At 38.6% G+C, this 12,425-nt stretch overlaps 1 protein-coding gene across 4 annotated transcripts in view; it reads right to left on the minus strand.

Annotated features, from left to right (window-relative positions):
- The window catches only part of LOC136437918 (monocarboxylate transporter 12-like), a 127,596-nt gene that overhangs the window by 42,316 nt on the left and 72,855 nt on the right, over positions 1–12,425 (minus strand). The gene's annotated exons all lie outside the window — the stretch shown is intronic.

The raw sequence follows: 12,425 nt of genomic DNA on the forward strand, positions 1-12,425 counted from the left end.
ATTGGTCTATAATGCTTTATAAGTATGGGGTGGGGGGCGTAACTTTGGTCAGCTATTACTCCCTAACAATGAATGAGAAAGTAAAATGATTTCATTTCCTCAAATACCCGCCAAGTGCCCTATCGTTTGAATGTAAAGTTTGAACATTCTGATAAAGAGATTGAATTTTAGACCGGAGCACTGAATTGGTCTATAATGCTTTATAAGTATGGGGTGGGGGGCGTAACTTTGGTCAGCTATTACTCCCTAACCATGAAAGAGAAAGTAAAATGATTTCATTTCCCCAAATACCCACCAAGTGCCCTATCGTTTGAATGTAAAGTTTGAACATTCTGATAAAGAGATTGAATTTTAGACCGGAGCACTGAATTGGTCTATAATGCTTTATAAGTATGGGGTGGGGGCGTAACTTTGGTCACGTCAGCTATTACTTCCTTACCATGAATGAGAAAGTAAAGTGATTTCATTTCCTCAAATACCCGCCAAGTGCCCTATCGTTTGAATGTAAAGTTTGAACATTCTGATAAAGAGATTGAATTTTAGACCGGAGCACTGAATTGGTCTATAATGCTTTATAAGTATGGGGTGGGGGGCGTAACTTTGGTCAGCTATTACTCCCTAACCATGAATGAGAAAGTAAAATGATTTCATTTCCTCAAATACCCGCCAAGTGCCCTATCGTTTGAATGTAAAGTTTGAACATTCTGATAAAGAGATTGAATTTTAGACCGGAGCACTGAATTGGTCTATAATGCTTTATAAGTATGGCGGAGGGGCGTAACTTTGGTCAGCTATTACTCCCTAACCATGAATGAGAAAGTAAAATGATTTCATTTCCTCAAATACCCGCCAAGTGCCCTATCGTTTGAATGTAAAGTTTGAACATTCTGATAAAGAGATTGAATTTTAGACCGGAGCACTGAATTGGTCTATAATGCTTTATAAGTATGGGCGGGGGAGGCGTAACTTTGGTCAGCTATTACTCCCTAACTATGAATGAGAAAGTAAAATGATTTCACTTCCTCAAATACCCGCCAAGTGCCCTATCGTTTGAATGTAAAGTTTGAACATTCTGATAAAGAGATTGAATTTTAGACCGGAGCACTGAATTGGTCTATAATGCTTTATAAGTATGGGGTCGGGGCGTAACTTTGGTCAGCTAGTACTCCCTAACCATGAATGAGAAAGTAAAATGATTTCATTTCCTCAAATACCCGCCAAGTGCCCTATCGTTTGAATGTAAAGTTTGAACATTCTGATGAAGAGATTGAATTTTAGACCGGAGCACTGAATTGGTCTATAACGCTTTATAAGTATGGGGGGGGGGGGGAGGCGTAACTTTGGTCAGCTATTACTCCCTAACCATGAATGAGAAAGTAAAATGATTTCATTTCCTCAAATACCCGCCAAGTGCCCTATCGTTTGAATGTAAAGTTTGAACATTCTGATAAAGAGATTGAATTTTAGACCGGAGCACTGAATTGGTCTATAATGCTTTATAAGTATGGGGTGGGGGCGTAACTATGGTCAGCTATTACTCCCTAACCATGAATGAGAAAGTAAAGTGATTTCATTTCCTCAAATACCCGCCAAGTGCCCTATCGTTTGAATGTAAAGTTTGAACATTCTGATAAAGAGATTGAATTTGAGACCGGAGCACTGAATTGGTTTATAATGCTTTATAAGTATGGAGTGGGGGGCGTAACTTTGGTCAGCTATTACTCCCTAACCATGAATGAGAAAGTAAAATGATTTCATTTCCTCAAATACCCGCCAAGTGCCCTATCGTTTGAATGTAAAGTTTGAACATTCTGATAAAGAGATTGACTTTTAGACCGGAGCACTGAATTGGTCTATAATGCTTTATAAGTATGGCGGAGGGGCGTAACTTTGGTCAGCTATTACTCCCTAACCATGAATGAGAAAGTAAAATGATTTCATTTCCTCAAATACCCGCCAAGTGCCCTATCGTTTGAATGTAAAGTTTGAACATTCTGATAAAGAGATTGAATTTTAGACCGGAGCACTGAATTGGTCTATAATGCTTTATAAGTATGGCGGAGGGGCGTAACTTTGGTCAGCTATTACTCCCTAACCATGAATGAGAAAGTAAAATGATTTCATTTCCTCAAATACCCGCCAAGTGCCCTATCGTTTGAATGTAAAGTTTGAACATTCTGATAAAGAGATTGAATTTAAGACCGGAGCACTAAATTGGTCTATAATGCTTTATAAGTATGGGGTGGGGGGCGTAACTTTGGTCAGCTATTACTCCCTAACCATGAATGAGAAAGTAAAATGATTTCATTTCCTCAAATACCCGCCAAGTGCCCTATCGTTTGAATGTAAAGTTTGAACATTCTGATAAAGAGATTGAATTTTAGACCGGAGCACTGAATTGGTCTATAATGCTTTATAAGTATGGGGTGGGGGCGTAACTTTGGTCAGCTATTACTCCCTAACCATGAATGAGAAAGTAAAATGATTTCATTTCCTCAAATACCCGCCAAGTGCCCTATCGTTTGAATGTAAAGTTTGAACTTTCTGATAAAGAGATTGAATTTTAGACCGGAGCACTGAATTGGTCTATAATGCTTTATAAGTATGGCGGAGGGGCGTAACTTTGGTCAGCTATTACTCCCTAACCATGAATGAGAAAGTAAAATGATTTCATTTCCTCAAATACCCGCCAAGTGCCCTATCGTTTGAATGTAAAGTTTGAACATTCTGATAAAGAGATTGAATTTTAGACCGGAGCACTGAATTGGTCTATAATGCTTTATAAGTATGGGCGGGGGAGGCGTAACTTTGGTCAGCTATTACTCCCTAACTATGAATGAGAAAGTAAAATGATTTCACTTCCTCAAATACCCGCCAAGTGCCCTATCGTTTGAATGTAAAGTTTGAACATTCTGATAAAGAGATTGAATTTTAGACCGGAGCACTGAATTGGTCTATAATGCTTTATAAGTATGGGGTCGGGGCGTAACTTTGGTCAGCTAGTACTCCCTAACCATGAATGAGAAAGTAAAATGATTTCATTTCCTCAAATACCCGCCAAGTGCCCTATCGTTTGAATGTAAAGTTTGAACATTCTGATAAAGAGATTGAATTTTAGACCGGAGCACTGAATTGGTCTATAATGCTTTATAAGTATGGGCGGGGGAGGCGTAACTTTGGTCAGCTATTACTCCCTAACTATGAATGAGAAAGTAAAATGATTTCACTTCCTCAAATACCCGCCAAGTGCCCTATCGTTTGAATGTAAAGTTTGAACATTCTGATAAAGAGATTGAATTTTAGACCGGAGCACTGAATTGGTCTATAATGCTTTATAAGTATGGGGTCGGGGCGTAACTTTGGTCAGCTAGTACTCCCTAACCATGAATGAGAAAGTAAAATGATTTCATTTCCTCAAATACCCGCCAAGTGCCCTATCGTTTGAATGTAAAGTTTGAACATTCTGATGAAGAGATTGAATTTTAGACCGGAGCACTGAATTGGTCTATAATGCTTTATAAGTATGGGGGGGGGGAGGCGTAACTTTGGTCAGCTATTACTCCCTAACCATGAATGAGAAAGTAAAATGATTTCATTTCCTCAAATACCCGCCAAGTGCCCTATCGTTTGAATGTAAAGTTTGAACATTCTGATAAAGAGATTGAATTTTAGACCGGAGCACTGAATTGGTCTATAATGCTTTATAAGTATGGGGTGGGGGCGTAACTATGGTCAGCTATTACTCCCTAACCATGAATGAGAAAGTAAAGTGATTTCATTTCCTCAAATACCCGCCAAGTGCCCTATCGTTTGAATGTAAAGTTTGAACATTCTGATAAAGAGATTGAATTTGAGACCGGAGCACTGAATTGGTTTATAATGCTTTATAAGTATGGAGTGGGGGGCGTAACTTTGGTCAGCTATTACTCCCTAACCATGAATGAGAAAGTAAAATGATTTCATTTCCTCAAATACCCGCCAAGTGCCCTATCGTTTGAATGTAAAGTTTGAACATTCTGATAAAGAGATTGAATTTTAGACCGGAGCACTGAATTGGTCTATAATGCTTTATAAGTATGGCGGAGGGGCGTAACTTTGGTCAGCTATTACTCCCTAACCATGAATGAGAAAGTAAAATGATTTCATTTCCTCAAATACCCGCCAAGTGCCCTATCGTTTGAATGTAAAGTTTGAACATTCTGATAAAGAGATTGACTTTTAGACCGGAGCACTGAATTGGTCTATAATGCTTTATAAGTATGGCGGAGGGGCGTAACTTTGGTCAGCTATTACTCCCTAACCATGAATGAGAAAGTAAAATGATTTCATTTCCTCAAATACCCGCCAAGTGCCCTATCGTTTGAATGTAAAGTTTGAACATTCTGATAAAGAGATTGACTTTTAGACCGGAGCACTGAATTGGTCTATAATGCTTTATAAGTATGGCGGAGGGGCGTAACTTTGGTCAGCTATTACTCCCTAACCATGAATGAGAAAGTAAAATGATTTCATTTCCTCAAATACCCGCCAAGTGCCCTATCGTTTGAATGTAAAGTTTGAACATTCTGATAAAGAGATTGAATTTTAGACCGGAGCACTGAATTGGTCTATAATGCTTTATAAGTATGGGGTGGGGGGCGTAACTTTGGTCAGCTATTACTCCCTAACCATGAATGAGAAAGTAAAATGATTTCATTTCCTCAAATACCCGCCAAGTGCCCTATCGTTTGAATGTAAAGTTTGAACATTCTGATAAAGAGATTGAATTTTAGACCGGAGCACTGAATTGGTCTATAATGCTTTATAAGTATGGGGTGGGGGCGTAACTTTGGTCAGCTATTACTCCCTAACCATGAATGAGAAAGTAAAATGATTTCATTTCCTCAAATACCCGCCAAGTGCCCTATCGTTTGAATGCAAAGTTTGAACATTCTGATAAAGAGATTGAATTTTAGACCGGAGCACTGAATTGGTCTATAATGCTTTATAAGTATGGGGTGGGGGGCGTAACTTTGGTCAGCTATTACTCCCTAACCATGAATGAGAAAGTAAAATGATTTCATTTCCTCAAATACCCGCCAAGTGCCCTATCGTTTGAATGTAAAGTTTGAACATTCTGATAAAGAGATTGAATTTTAGACCGGAGCACTGAATTGGTCTATAATGCTTTATAAGTATGGGCGGGGGAGGCGTAACTTTGGTCAGCTATTACTCCCTAACTATGAATGAGAAAGTAAAATGATTTCACTTCCTCAAATACCCGCCAAGTGCCCTATCGTTTGAATGTAAAGTTTGAACATTCTGATAAAGAGATTGAATTTTAGACCGGAGCACTGAATTGGTCTATAATGCTTTATAAGTATGGGGTCGGGGCGTAACTTTGGTCAGCTAGTACTCCCTAACCATGAATGAGAAAGTAAAATGATTTCATTTCCTCAAATACCCGCCAAGTGCCCTATCGTTTGAATGTAAAGTTTGAACATTCTGATAAAGAGATTGAATTTTAGACCGGAGCACTGAATTGGTCTATAATGCTTTATAAGTATGGACGGGGGAGGCGTAACTTTGGTCAGCTATTACTCCCTAACTATGAATGAGAAAGTAAAATGATTTCACTTCCTCAAATACCCGCCAAGTGCCCTATCGTTTGAATGTAAAGTTTGAACATTCTGATAAAGAGATTGAATTTTAGACCGGAGCACTGAATTGGTCTATAATGCTTTATAAGTATGGGGTCGGGGCGTAACTTTGGTCAGCTAGTACTCCCTAACCATGAATGAGAAAGTAAAATGATTTCATTTCCTCAAATACCCGCCAAGTGCCCTATCGTTTGAATGTAAAGTTTGAACATTCTGATGAAGAGATTGAATTTTAGACCGGAGCACTGAATTGGTCTATAATGCTTTATAAGTATGGGGGGGGGAGGCGTAACTTTGGTCAGCTATTACTCCCTAACCATGAATGAGAAAGTAAAATGATTTCATTTCCTCAAATACCCGCCAAGTGCCCTATCGTTTGAATGTAAAGTTTGAACATTCTGATAAAGAGATTGAATTTTAGACCGGAGCACTGAATTGGTCTATAATGCTTTATAAGTATGGGGTGGGGGCGTGACTATGGTCAGCTATTACTCCCTAACCATGAATGAGAAAGTAAAGTGATTTCATTTCCTCAAATACCCGCCAAGTGCCCTATCGTTTGAATGTAAAGTTTGAACATTCTGATAAAGAGATTGAATTTGAGACCGGAGCACTGAATTGGTTTATAATGCTTTATAAGTAGGGAGTGGGGGGCGTAACTTTGGTCAGCTATTACTCCCTAACCATGAATGAGAAAGTAAAATGATTTCATTTCCTCAAATACCCGCCAAGTGCCCTATCGTTTGAATGTAAAGTTTGAACATTCTGATAAAGAGATTGAATTTAAGACCGGAGCACTGAATTGGTCTATAATGCTTTATAAGTATGGCGGAGGGGCGTAACTTTGGTCAGCTATTACTCCCTAACCATGAATGAGAAAGTAAAATGATTTCATTTCCTCAAATACCCGCCAAGTGCCCTATCGTTTGAATGTAAAGTTTGAACATTCTGATAAAGAGATTGAATTTTAGACCGGAGCACTGAATTGGTCTATAATGCTTTATAAGTATGGCGGAGGGGCGTAACTTTGGTCAGCTATTACTCCCTAACCATGAATGAGAAAGTAAAATGATCTCATTTCCTCAAATACCCGCCAAGTGCCCTATCGTTTGAATATAAAGTTTGAACATTCTGATAAAGAGATTGAATTTAAGACCGGAGCACTGAATTGGTCTATAATGCTTTATAAGTATGGGGTGGGGGGCGTAACTTTGGTCAGCTATTACTCCCTAACCATGAATGAGAAAGTAAAATGATTTCATTTCCTCAAATACCCGCCAAGCTAAGTGCCCATTGTTTGAATGTAAAGTTTGAACATTCTGATAAAGAGATTGAATTTTAGACCGGAGCACTGAATTGGTCTATAATGCTTTATAAGTATGGGGTGGGGGGCGTAACTTTGGTCAGCTATTACTCCCTAACCATGAATGAGAAAGTAAAATGATTTCATTTCCTCAAATACCCGCCAAGTGCCCTATCGTTTGAATGTAAAGTTTGAACATTCTGATAAAGAAATTGAATGTTTGACCGGAGCACTGAATTGGTCTATAATGCTTTATAAGTATGGGGTGGGGGGCGTAACTTTGGTCAGCTATTACTCCCTAACCATGAATGAGAAAGTAAAATGATTTCATTTCCTCAAATACCCGCCAAGTGCCCTATCGTTTGAATGTAAAGTTTGAACATTCTGATAAAGAGATTGAATTTTAGACCGGAGCACTGAATTGGTCTATAATGCTTTATAAGTATGGGGTGGGGGGCGTAACTTTGGTCAGCTATTACTCCCTAACCATGAAAGAGAAAGTAAAATGATTTCATTTCCCCAAATACCCACCAAGTGCCCTATCGTTTGAATGTAAAGTTTGAACATTCTGATAAAGAGATTGAATTTTAGACCGTAGCACTGAATTGGTCTATAATGCTTTATAAGTATGGGGTGGGGGCGTAACTTTGGTCACGTCAGCTATTACTTCCTTACCATGAATGAGAAAGTAAAGTGATTTCATTTCCTCAAATACCCGCCAAGTGCCCTATCGTTTGAATGTAAAGTTTGAACATTCTGATAAAGAGATTGAATTTTAGACCGGAGCACTGAATTGGTCTATAATGCTTTATAAGTATGGGGTGGGGGGCGTAACTTTGGTCAGCTATTACTCCCTAACCATGAATGAGAAAGTAAAATGATTTCATTTCCTCAAATACCCGCCAAGTGCCCTATCGTTTGAATGTAAAGTTTGAACATTCTGATAAAGAGATTGAATTTTAGACCGGAGCACTGAATTGGTCTATAATGCTTTATAAGTATGGCGGAGGGGCGTAACTTTGGTCAGCTATTACTCCCTAACCATGAATGAGAAAGTAAAATGATTTCATTTCCTCAAATACCCGCCAAGTGCCCTATCGTTTGAATGTAAAGTTTGAACATTCTGATAAAGAGATTGAATTTTAGACCGGAGCACTGAATTGGTCTATAATGCTTTATAAGTATGGGGTGGGGGGCGTAACTTTGGACGGCTATTACTCCCTAATCATGAATGAGAAAGTAAAATGATATCATTTCCTCAAATACCCGCCAAGTGCCCTATCGTTTGAATGTAAAGTTTGAACATTCTGATAAAGAGATTGAATTTTAGACCGGAGCACTGAATTGGTCTATAATGCTTTATAAGTATGGGGTGGGGGGCGTAACTTTGGTCAGCTATTACTCCCTAACCATGAATGAGAAAGTAAAATGATTTCATTTCCTCAAATACCCGCCAAGCTAAGTGCCCTATCGTTTGAATGTAAAGTTTGAACATTCTGATAAAGAGATTGAATTTTAGACCGGAGCACTGAATTGGTCTATAATGCTTTATAAGTATGGGGTGGGGGCGTAACTTTGGTCAGCTATTACTCCCTAACCATGAATGAGAAGGTAAAGTGATTTCATTTCCTCAAATACCCGCCAAGTGCCCTATCGTTTGAATGTAAAGTTTGAACATTCTGATAAAGAGATTGAATTTTAGACCGGAGCACTGAATTGGTCTATAATGCTTTATATAAGTATGGGGTGGGGGCGTAACTTTGGTCAGCTATTACTCCCTAACCATGAATGAGAAAGTAAAATGATTTCACTTCCTCAAATACCCGCCAAGTGCCCTATCGTTTGAATGTAAAGTTTGAACATTCTGATAAAGAGATTGAATTTTAGACCGGAGCACTGAATTGGTCTATAATGCTTTATAAGTATGGGGTGGGGGGCGTAACTTTGGTCAGCTATTACTCCCTAACCATGAATGAGAAAGTAAAATGATTTCATTTCCTCAAATACCCGCCAAGTGCCCTATCGTTTGAATGTAAAGTTTGAACATTCTGATAAAGAGATTGAATTTTAGACCGGAGCACTGAATTGGTCTATAATGCTTTATAAGTATGGGGTGGGGGGCGTAACTTTGGTCAGCTATTACTCCCTAACCATGAATGAGAAAGCAAAATGATTTCATTTCCTCAAATACCCGCCAAGTGCCCTATCGTTTGAATGTAAAGTTTGAACATTCTGATAAAGAGATTGAATTTTAGACCGGAGCACTGAATTGGTCTATAATGCTTTATAAGTATGGGGTGGGGGCGTAACTTTGGTCAGCTATTACTTCCTAACCATGAATGAGAAAGTAAAGTGATTTCATTACCTCAAATACCCGCCAAGTGCCCTATCGTTTGAATGTAAAGTTTGAACATTCTGATAAAGAGATTGAATTTTAGACCGGAGCACTGAATTGGTCTATAATGCTTTATAAGTATGGAGTGGGGGGCATAACTTTGGTCAGCTATTACTCCCTAACCATGAATGAGAAAGTAAAATGATTTCATTTCCTCAAATGCCCGCCAAGTGCCCTATCGTTTGAATGTAAAGTTTGAACATTCTGATAAAGAGATTGAATTTTAGACCGGAGCACTGAATTGGTCTATAATGCTTTATAAGTATGGGGTGGGGGCGTAACTTTGGTCAGCTATTACTTCCTAACCATGAATAAGAAAGTAAAGTGATTTCATTTCCTCAAATACCCGCCAAGTGCCCTATCGTTTGAATTTAAAGTTTGAACATTCTGATAAAGAGATTGAATTTTAGACCGGAGCACTGAATTGGTCTATAATGCTTTATAAGTAAGTATGGGGTGGGGGGCGTAACTTTGGTCAGCTATTACTCCCTAACCATGAATGAGAAAGTAAAAAGATTTCATTTCCTCAAATACCCGCCAAGTGCCCTATCGTTTGAATGTAAAGTTTGAACATTCTGATAAAGAGATTGAATTTTAGACCGGAGCACTGAATTGGTCTATAATGCTTTATAAGTATTGGGTGGGGGCGTAACTTTGGTCAGCTATTACTCCCTAACCATGAATGAGAAAGTAAAGTGATTTCATTTCCTCAAATACCCGCCAAGTGCCCTATCGTTTGAATGTAAAGTTTGAACATTCTGATAAAGAGATTGAATTTTAGACCAGAGCACTGAATTGGTCTATAATGCTTTATAAGTATGGGGTGGGGGCGTAACTTTGGTCAGCTATTACTCCCTAACCATGAATGAGAAAGTAAAATGATTTCATTTCCTCAAATACCCGCCAAGTGCCCTATCGTTTGAATGTAAAGTTTGAACATTCTGATAAAGAGATTGAATTTTAGACCGGAGCACTGAATTGGTCTATAATGCTTTATAAGTATGGGGTGGGGGCGTAACTTTGGTCACGTCAGCTATTACTTCCTTACCATGAATGAGAAAGTAAAATGATTTCATTTCCTCAAATACCCGCCAAGTGCCCTATCGTTTGAATGTAAAGTTTGAACATTCTGATAAAGAGATTGAATTTTAGACCGGAGCACTGAATTGGTCTATAATGCTTTATAAGTATGGGGTGGGGGGCGTAACTTTGGTCAGCTATTACTCCCTAACCATGAATGAGAAAGTAAAATGATTTCATTTCCTCAAATACCCGCCAAGTGCCCTATCGTTTGAATGTAAAGTTTGAACATTCTGATAAAGAGATTGAATTTTAGACCGGAGCACTGAATTGGTCTATAATGCTTTATAAGTATGGCGGAGGGGCGTAACTTTGGTCAGCTATTACTCCCTAACCATGAATGAGATAGTAAAATGATTTCATTTCCTCAAATACCCGCCAAGTGCCCTATCGTTTGAATGTAAAGTTTGAACATTCTGATAAAGAGATTGAATTTTAGACCGGAGCACTGAATTGGTCTATAATGCTTTATAAGTATGGGGTGGGGGGCGTAACTTTGGTCAGCTATTACTCCCTAACCATGAATGAGAAAGTAAAAAGATTTCATTTCCTCAAATACCCGCCAAGTGCCCTATCGTTTGAATGTAAAGTTTGAACATTCTGATAAAGAGATTGAATTTTAGACCGGAGCACTGAATTGGTCTATAATGCTTTATAAGTATGGGGTGGGGGGCGTAACTTTGGTCAGCTATTACTCCCTAACCATGAATGAGAAAGTAAAATGATTTCATTTCCTCAAATACCCGCCAAGCTAAGTGCCCTATCGTTTGAATGTAAAGTTTGAACATTCTGATAAAGAGATTGAATTTTAGACCGGAGCACTGAATTGGTCTATAATGCTTTATAAGTATGGGGTGGGGGCGTAACTTTGGTCAGCTATTACTCCCTAACCATGAATGAGAAGGTAAAGTGATTTCATTTCCTCAAATACCCGCCAAGTGCCCTATCGTTTGAATGTAAAGTTTTAACATTCTGATAAAGAGATTGAATTTTAGACCGGAGCACTGAATTGGTCTATAATGCTTTATATAAGTATGGGGTGGGGGCGTAACTTTGGTCAGCTATTACTCCCTAACCATGAATGAGAAAGTAAAATGATTTCACTTCCTCAAATACCCGCCAAGTGCCCTATCGTTTGAATGTAAAGTTTGAACATTCTGATAAAGAGATTGAATTTTAGACCGGAGCACTGAATTGGTCTATAATGCTTTATAAGTTAGTATGGGGTGGGGGGCGTAACTTTGGTCAGCTATTACTCCCTAACCATGAATGAGAAAGTAAAAAGATTTCATTTCCTCAAATACCCGCCAAGTGCCCTATCGTTTGAATGTAAAGTTTGAACATTCTGATAAAGAGATTGAATTTTAGACCGGAGCACTGAATTGGTCTATAATGCTTTATAAGTATTGGGTGGGGGCGTAACTTTGGTCAGCTATTACTCCCTAACCATGAATGAGAAAGTAAAGTGATTTCACTTCCTCAAATACCCGCCAAGTGCCCTATCGTTTGAATGTAAAGTTTGAACATTCTGATAAAGAGATTGAATTTTAGACCGGAGCACTGAATTGGTCTATAATGCTTTATAAGTATGGGGTGGGGGGCGTAACTTTGGTCAGCTATTACTCCCTAACCATGAATGAGAAAGTAAAATGATTTCATTTCCTCAAATACCCGCCAAGTGCCCTATCGTTTGAATGTAAAGTTTGAACATTCTGATAAAGAGATTGAATTTTAGACCGGAGCACTGAATTGGTCTATAATGCTTTATAAGTATGCGGTGGGTGCGTAACTTTGGTCAGCTATTACTCCCTAACCATGAATGAGAAAGTAAAAAGATTTCATTTCCTCAAATACCCGCCAAGTGCCCTATCGTTTGAATGTAAAGTTTGAACATTCTGATAAAGAGATTGAATTTTAGACCGGAGCACTGAATTGGTCTATAATGCTTTATAAGTATTGGGTGGGGGCGTAACTTTGGTCAGCTATTACTCCCTAACCATGAATGAGA

Source organism: Branchiostoma lanceolatum, chromosome 7 (genome assembly GCF_035083965.1).
Source record: "Branchiostoma lanceolatum isolate klBraLanc5 chromosome 7, klBraLanc5.hap2, whole genome shotgun sequence".
In the NCBI taxonomy this organism is placed as follows: domain Eukaryota; kingdom Metazoa; phylum Chordata; class Leptocardii; order Amphioxiformes; family Branchiostomatidae; genus Branchiostoma; species Branchiostoma lanceolatum.